The sequence below is a fragment of the Ixodes scapularis genome, unplaced genomic scaffold (assembly GCF_016920785.2).
Source record: "Ixodes scapularis isolate PalLabHiFi unplaced genomic scaffold, ASM1692078v2 PGA_scaffold12__126_contigs__length_90152505, whole genome shotgun sequence".
Taxonomy (NCBI): Eukaryota; Metazoa; Arthropoda; class Arachnida; order Ixodida; family Ixodidae; genus Ixodes; species Ixodes scapularis.
This window is the reverse complement of record NW_024609838.1, coordinates 50554075-50571209: the sequence shown is the minus strand read 5'-3', so window position 1 is coordinate 50571209 and position 17135 is coordinate 50554075. Positions and strand designations below refer to the sequence as shown.

Here is a 17135-nt window from a genome sequence, read left to right as displayed (position 1 = left end):
CCCCCCCCCCCCCCCCACCCCCCGCGGTTACGCCGACGTCGACGGCGACGCCGCTCAAGCCGGAAACGGGCGCCTAGGAGCTGCGCTCTAAAAATTCGAAATGAGAATGGTCGCTGTGGGAAATGAACAGTAGCCTCATGAAGGATGAAGTTTTTAAATCTCACCTAGATTATTTATTTAGGAATTTTTTCGAAGACGAGAAGAGAATGTGGTAAGCTAGGCGGGAACTTTTCAAAAAAAAAAAATTGACGCAATTGATAGGAGCAGCACCCTGCTATAAAAATCGGAGGAAAAAAAAAGAGCTACGCCGGTCGATTGAATTATTTTTTAATGGAGGAAAGCGCGAAACTGGGTGAGTTTGTACAAGAAACAAGGGATATTATGAACTAACTTGAAGTGATAGACTGTGAAAGATATAGACCGGCTATTGTGCGTACGTTGTCCCAGAGGCTATGGATGGGTGAGAGACATACGAAGAGAGCACTGCGTGAATTGCTGGTCAGCGTCTGCGAGCTTGAAGATGCCATAGACGAATTTTCTGGTGCAAAACGCTTGGGCCGGATGGTCTCAGGGCCGAATTTTATAAAACATTTAAGTGGGAGGCAGCTGACGCTTTGTACCAGATGCTCACAGAAGCGTATTTCTTAAATAAGTTACCGCCATCCTTTTTGAATAGCCATGTTTTCCCCATTCCAGAGGTCAATGACCCTGTAAAGCTATTGTCTATTTCCTTTTACATGTCAATAAGTCTTACAAATGTCGACTACAAAATGTACACACAAGTCCTGGCTAGACGTTTTCAAAACGTTATAAAAGACATTGTGGGACCGCATCACACCTGGGGTACAAAAGGCAGCACCATTTTAACCAACATACATATAGTAAGGAGCATTCTAGAATATCGCGATACATTTGACAGGAGAGGCGCTATGTTGCAGCTAGGCCTGGAGAAAGCATTCGATCATGTTCGCATGAGCTTCTCTTTCCTATTTTGGAACATGCTAATTTAGGGTCTGTGATATTTGACTGGTTAAAAATGGTCTACGTACACTGTTCGACGTCAATCATTCTAAATAAGAACGTCAGTGAAAGTGTACAGGACCGATCTTCTGTAAGGCAAGAAAGTCCACTGCCTCTTTTGTTGTTTGCGATTTACTTGGAACCATTTTGTTTAAAACTGATTAACAGGAAAAGTATGCGTGTTTTTTATGTTACACACTTGTGAAGTAAATGTCCTTTCTTATGCAGATGACGTTTCTGTTGCTTGTGTCGACCAGGACAGCATTTGTGAGGTGATCAGCACTGCTTCCTTCTTTTGTAAGAAAACGGGTAGTGCCAGCAACTGGGGCAAACGCGTAGGTCTCTGGCACGGCAATCATGCCACCGCACCCGATAAGTTTGTGAATGTTCAGTGGACAGATTTACCTGCACCTCGAGGTGCAACCTGAGCACTACCGGGACAGCAAGCAACTATGGAGTGAAGAGACGGAAAGAGTTAAGGCCAAAGCGCAAAGCTGGAGGGCTGGCGACTTCTCAATATTTGCACGGGCTACCCTTTGTAATTTATTTTTAACTGCGAACATTTGGTAGATTTCTCAAGAGCTGTGCATGTCGCACCTCAACTTGCAGAGACTGTACACAGCTTTAATTTTTTCATCTAGAACTCCAGCTGAGAGCGCGCTGCTCGTGGCAATTTTTTCAGATCTGTTGATAAGGGTGATCTAGGATTGTATCGTTTGTTTCCACGAAAAATTGTGTCTAGGTTCATATTTTTACGCGATCAGAAAGATTTATTTTTGCGTTCTGTTATGCAAGTGCGACTGCAGTAGCACTCAGAGTTTGTGGTGTCATCTAGTAATCAAATTCCTTCCACTGGACAAGGTTATTTGTGTGACGTTGTGCTTCCTCTCAAAATAATCAATGTGCGAGTTTCCTTAGAGTACCTCAGTTCAGTTTCCCAAAAACGATTGCATAAAGTTTTATTAGATGTACTCTTGTCAATATCTTTCTATAGGTCATTGTACTGTGAACTTCCAGTGCTAGATGTGAATAAAAGAGAGAGAAAATTCGAATGAAATTTTCGGTGAAATATTTTTTTTTTAAATTGCGCTCCGGCGTACCCCCTTAAAAGCGTGGCTAGAACAAAAGCGTATATTTTTACCGTGGTCAGTGAATTTTACCCTCTGCAAGAATCCCGAGACGATAGAGCACGTATTTATTGAGCATTGGGATCCCGTATTTCATTGGGACATTTTTCAGCGCACGCTGAAGAAGTATCTACCTTTACTGAGCACGGCACCCTATTTTGCCCCTGGTAAACGAGGGGGGAGTCCATACTATATGTTCATGCTCCACGACCTCCACAGTGACGTCATCGGTAAGATGGCAGCGCCCAGAGGGGGGGGGGGGGGGGGGGTTTGGATACGAGTTTGTTCGGTGCGCGCTAGCCGTAATGTGCAGCTGCTTTGCTACGGCTTCGGGCTTATTCGTGCTTGCTGACGCAGGTATAACGTGAAAATATAAAGGAAAGAGACTTTATACTTTTTTGCACAAGGTCTATCTGGATCATCTGGATATTAACGCCTGTGAGATAGCATGAGACATATAGCCATCCCGGTGCTCGAATTCCCGGATATATTAGCGGATCGATTGAACTTTGAGTGCTTTTTGCACAAACTTTTTGCATCATCTTACCTTTGTTTGGACGTTGGAATGTCTGAGAAAGCACGCGAAATGTATTTGTCGGACGCAGGGTCTAGGCGAATGTCTTTCAGCCCTAAGGAACTGCATAATCACAGTAACTTTAACAAGGAAGCCTCTGTGATTTTCCTTTTTCTTCTTATCAACAATTTTGCCATAATATTTAATATTATATATTGATACTACCGGCCGCCTTAGGGCAGCCAAGGTAGGAGGGATACATGGATGAAGTATTACGAAAAAGCAAGCACAGAGTGTTGCACCGCAGCAAAAAAACAAAACAAAAAAAAGAACAAAAAAAAAACTTTACATGTATAATTACGAACACACGAAGAGCAGAAAAATATTTTTTTTAGGAGTATCAAGTCCGGAAGCCTCAAACCTCTTGTAATTCGTTTATCAATACTAGGAACAATGTCAAACAATTTGAAGAGACAATTTGTTTGGGTAACGCATTCCAGGCATGGATAGTACGAGGAAAATAAGAGTATTTGTAACGGTCAGTCCTGCACTTATTTCAGCGATTGATTTACTGTGTTTATTTCTTGAGACCCTAGATGTGTAGAAGTGAAAGTAATCACGATAACCTAAGCTGTAGTGCCCATTTATTAGATTAAAAATAAATTTCCGTAAATTGATCTTTCTACGTTTTTCTAAAAGCGGAAGGCCGGCCTGTACATAAAGCTCCGAAATCAACGTGTTTCTACCATACTTATTAAACATAAATCGTAATGCCTTCATCTGAATTCTTTCTAATTTGATAATATTACATATTGTGTAAGGATCCCACACAGCGTCGGCATACTCGAGTATAGATTTAACAAACGATTTGTACACGTTAGTTTTGGTTTGCTCGAGTAGCCCTTCAGTTTCCTTTTTAATGCCCACAATTTATTCATTGCTTTTCGGGAGGTAAAATCAATATGTAAGTTCCAACGCAGATCTGAAGTTATGATTAATCCTCAGTATTTGTACTCACATACAGTATTTAAAGTTGTTTCTTGAAGAGTATAATTAAAATTTAGTGTTTTTTTCCTAGTCATCGTCATAAGCGCACATTTTTGGTTATTTAGAGACATTTCCCAATTATCACACCATTCTGAGATCATTTCTAAACTTTCGTTTAAGACTACTTGGTCATTTGAGCATTTGACTTGCTTATAAATTATACAATCGTCGGCGAATGAGCGAATTTAAACGGATCTGTCTAGTGTAATGTAATTTATAAAAATTAGAAAAAAGTACGGGTGCAAGATCTGCTCCCTGAGGAACTCCAGATTCTGCTTTTGTTGTGGATGAGCGGAAATCTTGTATTTGTCCAAAATGTTTTTTGTTATCTAAATATGCTTCTAACCATTTTAAAATAAGTTCATTTTTTAATAAGAATCTCAGTTTGAAAAGTAGTTTTCCGTAAGGCATGCGGTCAAACGCTTTTGCAAATTCTTTAAAATCAAGTCCGTCTGATATCCAGAATCCATTGATTTTGTCAAATCATTCACAGTGAGCACCAGTTGAGTAACTGCAGAGAGATTACGTCTAAAACCGTGTTGACCTTTATTAAAAAAGTTATCCTTTTCGAGAGAAGAGAAAATATGCGTATACAAACGATGCTCAAACAATTTTGCACTGCTGCTCAAAATTGATACTGGGCGGTAGCTATTAACCTAATGGGAATTTCCTGCTTTGCATATTAGGACCATTTTAGCATTTTTCCAATTGTATAGGATTTACCCTAATTGAATCGACTTATTAAAATTACAAGCAAGTAATTTGAGCCGGATTCCATGTACCCTCTCAAGAAAACGTGTGGAATCATGTCTAGTCCTACAGATTTGTTTTGTGTCGAGGTTAAGCAATGCTCCAAAAATTCCTTCTTTAGATATTGTAACACTGGTAATGCTTTCCGATGAGAATTCTATTGCTAGATTTCGGTTATTATCCGTGGTAAACACACACGAGAAGTATTTGGTTAATGAGTTGGCAATTTCAAATGGATCATCAACTTCTGTTCTGTCCTGTGTTATGGTATTAATTGGCTGTTTTGATCATATATCGCAAAAATTTAATAGGATCATACACCAAAGATTTATCTAATGTCACATTATGGAAGTATTATTTTGACCCCTGAATCATTGACCTTAATTGCTTTCGAAGTTGTGTTCTACGAGGTTTGTCTGTTCTTTGGTCTTGAAAGCTAATTCTGTTTATTTTACGTTTGAGATTCAAAACTTCCCGAGTAATTCAAGGAATATTTTTTTTGTATTCCTTTGCAACGTGTCGGTATAAGTTTTTCTTTACAGTAGAGAACCAAATACTTAAATAAGAGCCACATATCGTTAATTTCTAATGCACGTTCACTTAGTTCACAAAAAACTGTGTAATGATAATTCGAGGTGATCGAAAATACTTTCATCTGGCGCTCTAGTGTAATCACGCACTGTGTCTAATCGTTCTGTTTTTTTATTATGAAGTTCTCCGACACATTAACACCAAGCCAAATGGTGCTCAGATATTCCGTCTTTAACTTGGAAAGTGAACGCTTTTCCCATTGACTTCTGAGATGTAAATACGAAATCAAGTATAATGTTGAATGTACTTGAAGTTCTCGTGGGACATGCAAGATTTTGCGTCAAATCATTATCAAATGCCATAATAATCAAAATTTCTGAGTGCTTGCAATTAAAGTATAAAGGTGTTAAATTTTCCCTGTTGATGTTGGGTAGGTTAAAATCACCTGCTTTTACACTGTTTAATACACGTTGTTTTTGCAGATTTATGAAGTCGTATAGTTTTTCTAATACACTTTCAGAAGTATTTGGCGGTCGGTAGATCGCCCTTAGGAGATTCGGACTATTGTGAATACGCAGCTTGACCCAGATCGATTTGATGTTTAAGGTATCGTGAATAAATGTTGCATCGATACTCTTTTTAAGAATTATTTCCACTCCTGCCCCTGTCGTGTCCCGGTCTTTTCGGAAAATTTGATGTGTTGGTGGAATGATTTCGCTATTGGTAATATTAGCATGCAGCCGTGTTTCTGTCATGACAACTATATCAGGATCGTCAGACAATAATACGTGTTCTAGTTCAGCAGTTTTATTTACTACACTTCTGGCGTTTACATTGATAAGAGTGAACAAATGGGATCTCCAACACTGTTGTCAATCGTTGTAGCATTGCGCGTGTCTCTCGCCTAGTTGCCTCGTGTTAATCAGAATACGGACGTTTTTCACGGGATCCCACTGATATCAAGAATTGCCAACTATAAATTTATCGAAGCTTAGCACGACTTTCTCGCCTTTGTCGCGGTCTTCTTTGGCACTATTCCAGAGATGCTTATTTTTGTGTCTGATATGAATCGAAAAGTCTTCAGATATTGATAGTTTCTTTCCCTTGACTTTCGGCGCATTTCTGAGGATGTTTTTTTTAAAGTCAAAGAGTTCCAATACTACAGGCCTTGATTCCCCCTCAGTCGGTCTTCCGATGCTATGAATCATCTCCACTACAACATCTTCAATGCTTAGTGTGTCTTCAAGAATCTCTGAGATGATAAATGTTTCTAGGTCCCGCTTAGTTTCGTTGAGGTTTTCAGGAAATCCGAAAAAAAAACAAATTTTAAATTGTTTCTGCGCGTTCGGTTTTCTAGGTCGTAAACTTTGTTCTCGGGCGAAGAAACTGTTTATTTTAATGTAAGCACTGTACTCGAAAAAAAATTCAAAATGTTTTGTGACGCTCTTGAATGATTCAACGGTTTCTTCACTAGCACTTATTCTTTCTTCGGCCTTCCTTTGAGCGGATTTTATTTCCTTAATCTCATCGAATATCCTATTTTGACATACCAAAAAGTTTTGTAGCGTTTCTTCCGTATATGGGCCTAGATTACTTTCAATATCTCCAGAGAGTAAGATGAGATGACAGAATTCAAAGCACTCAGCGAAAATCTACAGTAGCCGTTGTGTGTGAGGCAGCACAATGAGAAACAAATTGTTGCTTATATATTTATAACTTTATTTTCCAAATGAATTGGAGGGGCAGAAGGGAAAAAGCCTCCAATGGAGGCTTGACGAGCCCGAAGCACCATACGGTGACAGGCGCAGCAGCACAAGAAGAAGACAAAAAAAAAGAAGCGCACACACCATATACATAAGAAAGACAAAAAAAAACAAAAAAACTTCATCAGAAATATTATAAACACTACAGAGCAGACACTGTTGTAGCCCTAAAATAATATTATACAGTTCAAACAAACCAGTAGATAATAGGTAACATAGTAGGCATCGATGAAGAATCACAAGCGCAAATAGAATAAACGCAAATCTTTAATTGATATGGAATCTAAACAAATTTCGTTGCTGCCGAGGTAGTTGAGCAATTTAGGTATACTGCAACGTAGAGTTTGTGTACCATAGTTTGTCCTACAGCCGGTAACCTTCCAATATTCCATGTGTCGGGTTAAATAGACGTGATCGTTCGGCACTAACTTGGACAAGTCTGACAAGAAACACGTATTTTTTTTTTGTTCTCGAGTTTTAAGCTGCTGCATAATCTATAGTCATAAAGGTTAAATATTTTTAGCATCCTGAACTTTTGAAACAAACCCTGACTATGGTAGTCATAAGTCACATTACTAATAATTCTCAATATTTGTTTTTGCAGTAAATATAGTTTCTGCAAGTTTGTGAACGTCGTTTTACTCCAAACGAGGCTACAGTAATTTAAATGGGACAGAAACAGGGCATTGTATATTAATAGTTTCACGTTAACGGGTAGGGAAGAACCGTGACGGTATATTAGTCCTATAACACGTGACAGTTTTGTGGCCAAGTGTTCAATGTGGTTATGCCATGACATTCGTTCTGAAAAGAATACTCCGAGAGTTTTAGAAGTGCTGACGATTTCTATGGAAACGAAGTTCAATACGATGTCTGGCATTATTTTTACACTCTTGTTTTTTTGGCCGAAAACTTATGGCTTTTGTTTTCTCGGTATTAATGTTCAGACCACTATCTCGTGACCAGGCGTACAATTTAGACAATGTTAAATTGGCGACATCGATAAGTTCATCGCTGCTTGTGCCGAAAACAAATATGCTGCTGTCGCCAGCATATATTACAAATTTTGCCGATGGATTTATATTGACAATATCATTTATATAGATGTTAAAAAGAAATGGTCCAAGTATACTCCCCTGTGGGACGGCACACTTAACTGGTTTGATATCAGATGAATATTTACCAATGGAAACATACTGTTTAGAATGGTGTAAATAGGACGTCAAAAGCGAGAAAGGCAAAACTCGAATACCATATAAATCAAGTTTACGAAGTAATATATTGTGAATTATGTAGTCAAATGCTTTTGTAAAGTCGATAAATACACCCAGAACCAGCTTTCTTTTATCGAAGTTTTTCAGAATGAATTCGTCTTGCTCCAGCAGTGCAAAACTCAGTTGATAGATTTTTTTTAAACCCAAACTGCGCGGAGGTTAGCAAATTGTGTTTATCGGAAAAACTGTACTAAACCAGCCTGTATAATTTTTTTCTAGCGATTTCGAAAATACGGGAAGAATAGAAATAGGTCGATAGTTACTGAGTATGTTCTTATCTCCCTTCTTATGCAAAAGAGATACTTTCGCTCTGTGCATTCCGGCAGGACAAACTGCAGTAGTTAGAGATAAATTAAAAATGTAGCACAGACATGGTGTTAATATGTCGGCAGCATAGTTTATCGGTCGAATTTGTAAATCATCGCAGTCACAACAACTGCTATTTTTTAACTGCATAAAAACGAAATACACCTCAGAATTTGTGACCGGTTCCAAAAAAAATTGAATGGTTATTTTGAAAGTCTATGTATTTACAAGACTCATTGGCATTGCTGCTGTCACTAACCAAGTTTCCAAAGTAGTTGCTGAAAGTATTGGCTAGGGAGCATCCAGTCAAGGACACTCTTTCGTGAACGATCTTTTCAACATGCTGTTATGTTGAACCGCTAGCCGTTAGAGAGTTTAACGTCCGCCAGACTTGATCCACATGAGCAGACTGTTTCTGGAAAACGTTACTGTAATAAAGAGCCTTAGCATTTCTTAGTAGGTTTTTTAATTGGTTCCGGTATGATTTAAACCTTGAAAGCTGTACCCAGGCAGCACCGAGTTCTGGGCCAAAACTTGGCTTGCGTCTGGCAATTTAGGCATTAAAAAGCCCGAAGAAGCCAAAGTAGTGCCCAACCTGACCTCCCTTGGCAACAGTCTGGGTATCTTGGCCCTAATTCGCCAAACAAGTGCCAAATTTAGGCTTCGCTGCCGGGTAGTTCGGCTGTCGTCTGGCATCTTCGGGCCTAAATCGCCTAAAAAATGCCAGATTTAGGCTTACTGCCCGGTAGTTCGGCAGATCTTTGGCATTTTTGGGCCAAAATCGCCACACTAATGCCAAAGTTAGGCTTCACTTTTTGATAGTTCGGCTATCACCTGGCACATTCGGGCCAAAATCGCCACAGATGTGCCAGAGTTAGGCTTACTACCTTGTAGTTCGGCAGAGGTTTGGCATCTTTGGGCCAAAATCGCCGAACTAATGCCAAAGTTAGGCTTCACTTTTTGACAGTTCGGCTGTCACCTGGCACATTCGTGCCAAAATCGCCAGAGATGTGCCAGAGTTAGGCTTACTACCTTGTAGTTCGGCAGAGCTTTGTCATTTTCGGGCCAAAATCGCCAAACTTATGCCAAAGTTAGGCTTCACTTTTTCACAGTTTGGCTTTCACCTGGCACATTCGGGCCAAAATCGCCACAATTGTGCCAGAGTTAGGCTTACTACCTTGTAGTTCGGTTGAGATCTGGCATCTTTGGGCCCAAGTCGCCAAACGAGCGCCCAAGTTAGGCTTCGCTTCCCGATAGTTTGGCTGTGATCTGGCAGCTGCGGGCCAAAGTTGCCAAACAAGTGCCAGAACTAGGCTTACTGCCTTGGAGTTCGGCTGATGAAATATTTGATGTACGCGGGTGGTCTTCATCTTAATTAAATAGAAATCAAGTTTTATTCGGCTGGCAGCTTTATCTTATTTTGGGTGTCTCTTGATTTCTGCAGTCCAAAGGTTGGCTGAATGTTTTGACGCGGCTGGAGCAGGCTTTGCAAACGCAAATAAATTGTGCCAGAGTTTGCACTCGCGCGTAGGTACACAAGCCAATATCGGGGCGCGCCGTGAGACTGGTTCGACATTATGGCGCGTTCACACCGGCGATCCGATCTAGTCGCGCCATAACTTTCATCGCAAAAGCGACCATCGCGGGCAAAAAGTGACGGGTTTTGAGCAGTCGCTTGCTGACCCGACTTTTTACGATGCACTCCCGTCGTGGAGAGGCCCAGCCAACCAACGGTGTTCGGAGCGAGAGTTTTTGAGAAGCGACTCGCCAACGAAGGCGTTGGACTCGCTCATCGCGCACGCCAAATTGACCAACTAATTACTTTAATTTTTTGTTTTTTTTGCGATGCAATTTAGTTGGATCGCGCGACTGCTTACATCCCCGGTGTGAATCCGCCTTTACAGAAAGTGCTGTCAATTGAGATAACACTGCGCAAGACTGATGTACGCACGTTACCACAAGCGATATCATTATTAGGCGCCGCATTGCAAAAGCGAGCGTGGCTCTGTGCGTGTCTTGCATTGTGATTGAGCACTGTCAAATCCTAGCGATAACAAAGAGCGGAAACGACCTGGGCTCCGTGGCGCGCCTCCCGCATCACACTTGGGGAATGAAAATAAAATCCTGGAAATTGTACTATTTTAGCTTGTTGATACTTTTTAAACATTAAAAGTGGAGACACAAAAGGGACGATACAGACAGGACAATCTGAACTTTAAAGGCCGCTGTACAAACGGGACGTTCTACAGAGAAGAACCTTCTCCCCCGAAGCTAGGGGACGGGGAGGGAAAGGGCCATCGTTGGGTGGAAAGAGAGTCTAGAGAATGGGGATTAGCCTCGGGGCGAGCCATCCTCTCGAGAGGGAGTGGGGACGGAACAAAGCTGCCGTAGGGGTTCCGGCTAAAAGGTGGAAGAAAGTTAAGCTTGTCAAACGGCGACCTCGGATCCGAGGACTGGCACGTTAGAGAATTTGAAAAAAGCTGCTTGGTTAGCCGGACGACCCAGTGCGGTCTGCTGGTTCTAGAAGGTGACTCGGATGAAAAAAACTCGTTTTGCTCGAAAACTCTAAAAGCATTCTGGACGTGAACTCTTGCCACAAATAAAAATAACACATGCATGAAAAACTACGAAGGCAACTAAGCTTTCTCCTATGATGCGAGAATGCGTGAGCATTACAGGCAGAGTTATGTTGGCGCAACTTGCAAGAAAGACAAAAAAGTTATGTTGGCAAAACGGACAGCGCGCTAGTTTCACGATCAAGCGGGCCTAGCTTCGAAACCGGGCTGGTTTTTTTTCTCGTGTTCCTTTTTTTATTTCGTTTATTTTTTTTTTTTGTTTGGACACGTAACAAGAAAAATCACATGAACAGAATTTTTTTTTTTGGCCACGTCACCAGATTTTTTTCTTATTTCTCCTTTCCTTCAGTCTTTCTTTTTTTTTCCTTTTTCTCGGTTTACGCTTCTTATCGCAAAACTCTTTGCACCTATTTCGCGTTAAATTGGCGTTAGCCAAATCATTTTTTTTTATGGCAGGGAATTCTGCCGTACGTACCCTATGTTACTATTACCAACCCTGGCTTGCAATTTCTGCTATCCAAAGGACTGGACTATGGCCTTGCTCCACGGTACGTTCCAAAACGTGACTTCATAATTGAAATTGAAAAGAAACTCAGACATGTGCACGATGTCACAGGGGTAAATTTCGCGAGAAGCCGCGTTGTCAGTGTTTCGCACAATGTGAAACCGGCCGGGTCAAATTTAGATCAACAAGAACGCATTGCTCCTAATGAGTTGAAGTCAGACGGCTCCATCATGACTTTAAAGGCCGACAAAGGAAAAGGAACCGTTGTGCTTGATAGGGATGACTACATGAAGAAGATGTATGAAGTTATAAATGACAGTCGCTATTTCGTGAGGCTATCAAGAGATCCCGCTGCTAAGTCCGAAAGAGAGTTAGCTGACCACCTTCGAGAGCTGAAAAAGAAAGGACGCATCAGTGATGACCTATACGGTCATCTCTTCTCCTTTGACGCCGCGACACCCAAGATGTATGGACTCCCCAAAATTCACAAACTGGGTTGCCCCCTACGCCCGATTGTATATGTTATTGGTTCATCCACAGACAGCCTTTCCAAATATCTGGTTATGATTCTAAGCCCTCTTACGGGAAACAATGAGTTTAGCGTCCGGAATTCCCGTGACTTTGTTGAACTTATACGCGCTCAGACCCTGCTACCGCACGAGGCTATGGTATCCTTTGATGTGATTTGATTATTTACGAATGTCCTCAACGCCGTGGCGGTTGACGTCGCCCGTGACCGGTTGCTGGCAGACCAGTCGTTGTCCACTCGCACAACCCTCCTTGTTGATGACGTTATACTCCTTTTGCGTTTTTGTCTCAACCAGTGTAATTTTAGTTTTAATGGGGACATATATCATCAGGTCAGCGGATGCCCTATGGGGAGCCCAGTTTTTGTAACCGTCTCGAAACTCGTCATGGAATATGTTGAGGAAAAGGTAATGTCTGGCATTGATTTCCCCGTGAAGTTCTACCGTCGCTATGATACTTTTGTAATAGTTAACAGAGAGAACGAAACCGATTTTCACCGCAATTTGAATAGTGTCCACCCCTCAATTCAGTTCACCTGCGAACATGAAACTGATATTACCTTGCCGTTTTTATATGTACGTGTCCACAGAACTAGTGAATTTTTCTTTAAGATGGAGACATCCGTATATGGTAAACCATGTGACAGACAAAACTTTCTTGACTACCACTCTCATCACCCTACTCAACACAAAAGCTCAGTTGTAAGATCGTTGCCTTCATCGTTCAGAAACAGTCCCATCTAACTCAACACTTAGCGATCAAGAACTTAGCCATGTGCGGGAGCCTTTGAAGAAACGTAACTACCCCGACCGGTTTATCAATCGCGTTAAGCAACAAATGTCCCGTCGGCGCCCGGATCGAGCCGAACGAACACGTGACGTCGTGTGCATCCTGTACGTTAAAGGGGCCCTGCAATCATATTTAAGCGTCTACCTTTTTTGCGGTTTAAACGTCTCTTGGGGTTGGGGCAAGCCAGCGGGCACGGAGAGAGTAACTAAATATCAGTGCGTCATATCTTAACCGGACGACGCGGAAACCTCCTCCACCGACGAGGGCGACCCGCGGTACCGAAAGCGCGCAAAATGTGACGTCTTTGGTCCTGGGCATGCCACTGGTCAAAGCCGCTAAGAGCTTTTTTTTAGTCGAGATACAAAATATAAGTGTCGTGAACCATTTCAATTATGTATGAAAGTAGTTTTTGTTCACTATTTTAGGTCAGAAAAGAAACAAATCCAGTTTAGAAAGTACGAAAACGAGAAATGACCCGTCGACATACCCGCCACCAAGCAGCGGAAAAAAACGGCGCATACTAGAAAAGGCTAGTGAGATGAGGCTACGACAAACGAGGAACGTAGAAAGGTCCCGGATGTACGCGGCGGCGCTGTGGTCGTATACCGGCTCAAGAATCTGACCGGTTCCGAGCGTTTCGAAGGCCTTCGGCGCGGGCCCTGCTGGCGATTCGGCCATTTGGCGGTGCGTCAGCGCGAAGTGGCTCTTGTTCTGAACTGATCTTTACCCCGTGTTTGCTGTCGTTTGTGGCCAATGAAATGTTAGGCCGAACTAGTGTTTAGTCGCGCTGCAAATGCAATACGAGCTGCCCTGGCCGTCCGCTTCATAGCGAGTTCCTTTCACACGCACTGGCACCGTTCGAGTTCTCTCCCAGAATGCATCGCACTCACAGAGTGTTGCACGGAAAACTGGACTAAAACGAACTCGCCAAATGCACCGAGTGCAGAAGACTGATGTTGCCGCCATCTATGTTGTAGAAAAGGTACCGACTTCAAACCGAAACTAGCGCCTTTCTGTTCGGAGTGATGCGTGGGAATGCGAGAATGCAGTCGGCTACCAACGTTTATCTACAAACGTTGGTCGCTGCAACCTGTAGTTTATAGTTGCGATGACTTCAAGCAGCTCGGCTGCCGTAGAGATAGTTACAGACGGCGTAAATTTCCGCACCCAGTTGTGTACGAAGCAGCTGGTTGCGATCTTTCAATTCTTATAACCGTTTACACTGAAGAAAACTGATGATGCTGTCCGAGCAGAAGCTTGATCCGTTTGAGCATGGTATTATGCGTGAACCACTGAAAGGGTACGGCTTAAAACTAGCCTGTTGGAATATCCAGCAAAACTGGGACTTTCGATTTGGATCGTCATTATAGGTGGATCAGATATTAGCCTTGGTGAGGGCGTCAAGAACGAGAGCTTTCTCGAACAAAATACGACGGGGCAAGTTAGCTGACGTAGGCAAATGTTAAACATGATGATGTTGCCCAATCCTCGGGTAAAGTTACCATCTTTAGCTTTCTCTGATGCTTACTGGGCAGTCAGAAGTTTCTGCCGGGGGAGTTTTGCCGACAAATGTTAAATTTTTCACTCGCACACGGATGAGGATAGACATCTCGGGGGCCGCTGTTACGTTTGTTCTGAGCATTTCTTTACACACTGGTACATTTCAGCGTTTGTACGGCAACAGAGCGATTTAAAACCTGCAAATAAATCATGGGTTGTCAATTGCTTCCTTCGGGAAATAGCAGACGCTCACAATTCAAGCTCGCGTTTGATTTCGTGGCCCGCGGGACGCTATCAGAAAATCTACTTTTTGTTCCGTTCGGTTCCGCGACACATCGTAGAAGACGAACCCTCGTCGTCTGCTCCCGCTCCTCGCCGGCCCCGCCGGAGCGAGGCATGACGGGATTGCATTTTGGCGCACTCCCGATTTTCTCGGTGCAGCGAGTGCATGCACGCGTGGGGTATCAGCGCTGAAACGAACTCGGAGAGTGCAACCACTCGTGGAGTGCCGGCTGAAACGAACCCGTTCCACGCTGCGAGTGGGCACGCGTGGGCACGAGTGCCGTGAAACGAACTCGCTATCATACAACCTATCCAACACGTGCTTTAGTGGCGCCCTCTCGAGCCGTCGACACGGAGTGCGGCAGCCGTGTGCGCTCGATGAGCTCACTACTCCTCCTCTAGTTCAAGGCTACTCAAGGCAGGACCTACGACGTCATGAAGGAGCTTATTTTTTGCTTGCTTTTTAATTCTAATTTGCCTATAACTTTTAAAATAAAGCGAAATTTGAGAAAAGAAAAGTTGGATTAAGTTACTACGTTCAGTACGCTCATGTTCAGTGCAAATTAAAAACCAGTCAAAAAGTCATTGCAGGGCCCCTTTAAGGGGGTTTCAGAGGCATTGGGACGCGCCCTTAGGCCGTTGAGGGTACGAACTGTATACAAACCCTACAGAACAATTGCCAATGTTATCTTCAAGCCAGAAGACCCGACCCCGCCAGAGGCAGAAAGGGTCGTGATCTACCAGGTGCAGTGCAAGGAATGTGACGCTTCCTACATTGGAGAGACGGAACGAAAAAGAAAAACAAGACTAAAAAAACACGCACGGGATGTCGCCAATTCCACGAACGCCACCCGCTTCAAGTCCGAACTCGTGGACCATGCATGGACGTCAGGACACCAATTTGACTTTGACAAGGCGAGGGATAAAAGGTGGGGACCGAGGAAGCTGCTGGAATCTTAATTCATCCAGAACGACAAACGCGGAAGTGATTCATCGCTGGTAAACAAGAACCGTGGCCCCCTGCCGGACGTGTACACAAACTTTATGCCTAAATAGCCGAACTTTTTTGTGCGACTCTCACTCGCTCTGCGCTCTACTGAAGATGCCTCCCGCATGGGCGGCGAAACGTTTAATTAAATTGTTATTTTTGTGATGTCAAGCCGTTTTTGTTATTACATTTATCATGTCTTCGCCCGGCTTCTGGAGTATTTTTGCGCTTCTAATTTCACCGGTACGACAGCCATGGGAGGCCACTGCGAGCAAGTGGGGACAGAAATAATTGAGGCTTATCGGATGGCGACAAGCCCGAAAAACATAACCACCCCGTCCATTTCGCTCTCAAGAAAGGAGATTATCTTTCTGAGGCCCTCAATGGAAGCCGAACGCTGACAGACAAGGCAAGGCGACAAGGTCACCAGCAGAAGCGGCCTTTCCTTTTATGCGTTGTTGATTCCCCTTCGACCTCGCCTTTTGCAAATCCTCCCGTGTGGCTGCCAGCGAGCGCGACAGCCGCTTTAAGCAAATCAAGAGGGTGAAGCGAAACGCGTGACCCAGCGTGACCTCTCTACGTAGGACGCGTAGGACAGAAACGTTTGGACGAATCTTTTCACGTGACTTTCTCTGTCACGCTGATGGGATCTCTGGGGCTGTCGTTTTCGCCGTTTGCCTAGTTATAGAAATAAGCGGGCCACGTAGGTCCGGTTTTCGAACTGCTCTTCAGTGTTCTGTTGCTTTCGTGCGCTGCAGACGCGGCTGTGTTTTTTCGTCGTAAACGGTCGGAATACGTCCATGCCGATTTTTCGGTAACCGCCATTTTTTGCACCGGAGTTCGTGGAATACTTGTGATGTGTTTGTTGGACACGCTTCGACAAAAACTGCTCTTCGCCGACGACGAGACGTCAGTCCTCGAATCCTCGAATGTGTTTGTGGGGTGCCTGAGTTGGATTATGCATCTATCAAGGATTACATGATATCGCTCTTTTATTAGTAAGTGCACTGCAAGCATGATTCTGATAGTTGTCCTGCTTTCCTCTCAATCTCCGCGGTTTTTGTGTGATGAGTTTTGCTTGGCATGAGGACAGTGTTAATTGTATTTTATAATTTGCTTTTCGTTTTACAGAGAAGTGTGACCTTTGTAAATATGTTGAGAATACACTGTGTGCAATGATAGTTGTTTAATAAACTTCTGGGAGCGATCGAAAAAAATTTGTTTGTCCGTATAACTGATTGGATATGCAACAAATGACATGCAACGTACACATACTTGCACGACGTTCGGCCAATACGAAGCAGACGCATCATAGAGTTTTCGCACAATATTGCGCGAACGCTAGGCCGGGGCGAAACAGCTGTACGGCAATACCTGTCGGGTATAAAACGGGGGTACAAAACTGGACAGTTGAGCGATATTGGAACCGACTTTCGGCCGGCACTGGCACGATACTGCAAAGTATTGCCGTGCTGCTTGGAAACGGAGGTGATGACATCTTACCATCGTGTTTCCAACGCTTGTTTAATTTATTTCTCTTCTGGGACGCGTGAAAGAGCACTTCTGTGACACACCAGAGATATTCGAAACTTGGGCTGGCCTCTCGGCTTTCTTTGCCACTTTTGGCACTTATTT

At 43.2% G+C, this 17135-nt stretch overlaps 1 pseudogene; it reads right to left on the bottom strand.

Annotated features, from left to right (window-relative positions):
- Positions 1 to 5942: 5942 nt before the first annotated feature.
- LOC120836989 overlaps positions 5943 to 17135 on the bottom strand; it is an 86650-nt pseudogene continuing 75457 nt past the window's right edge.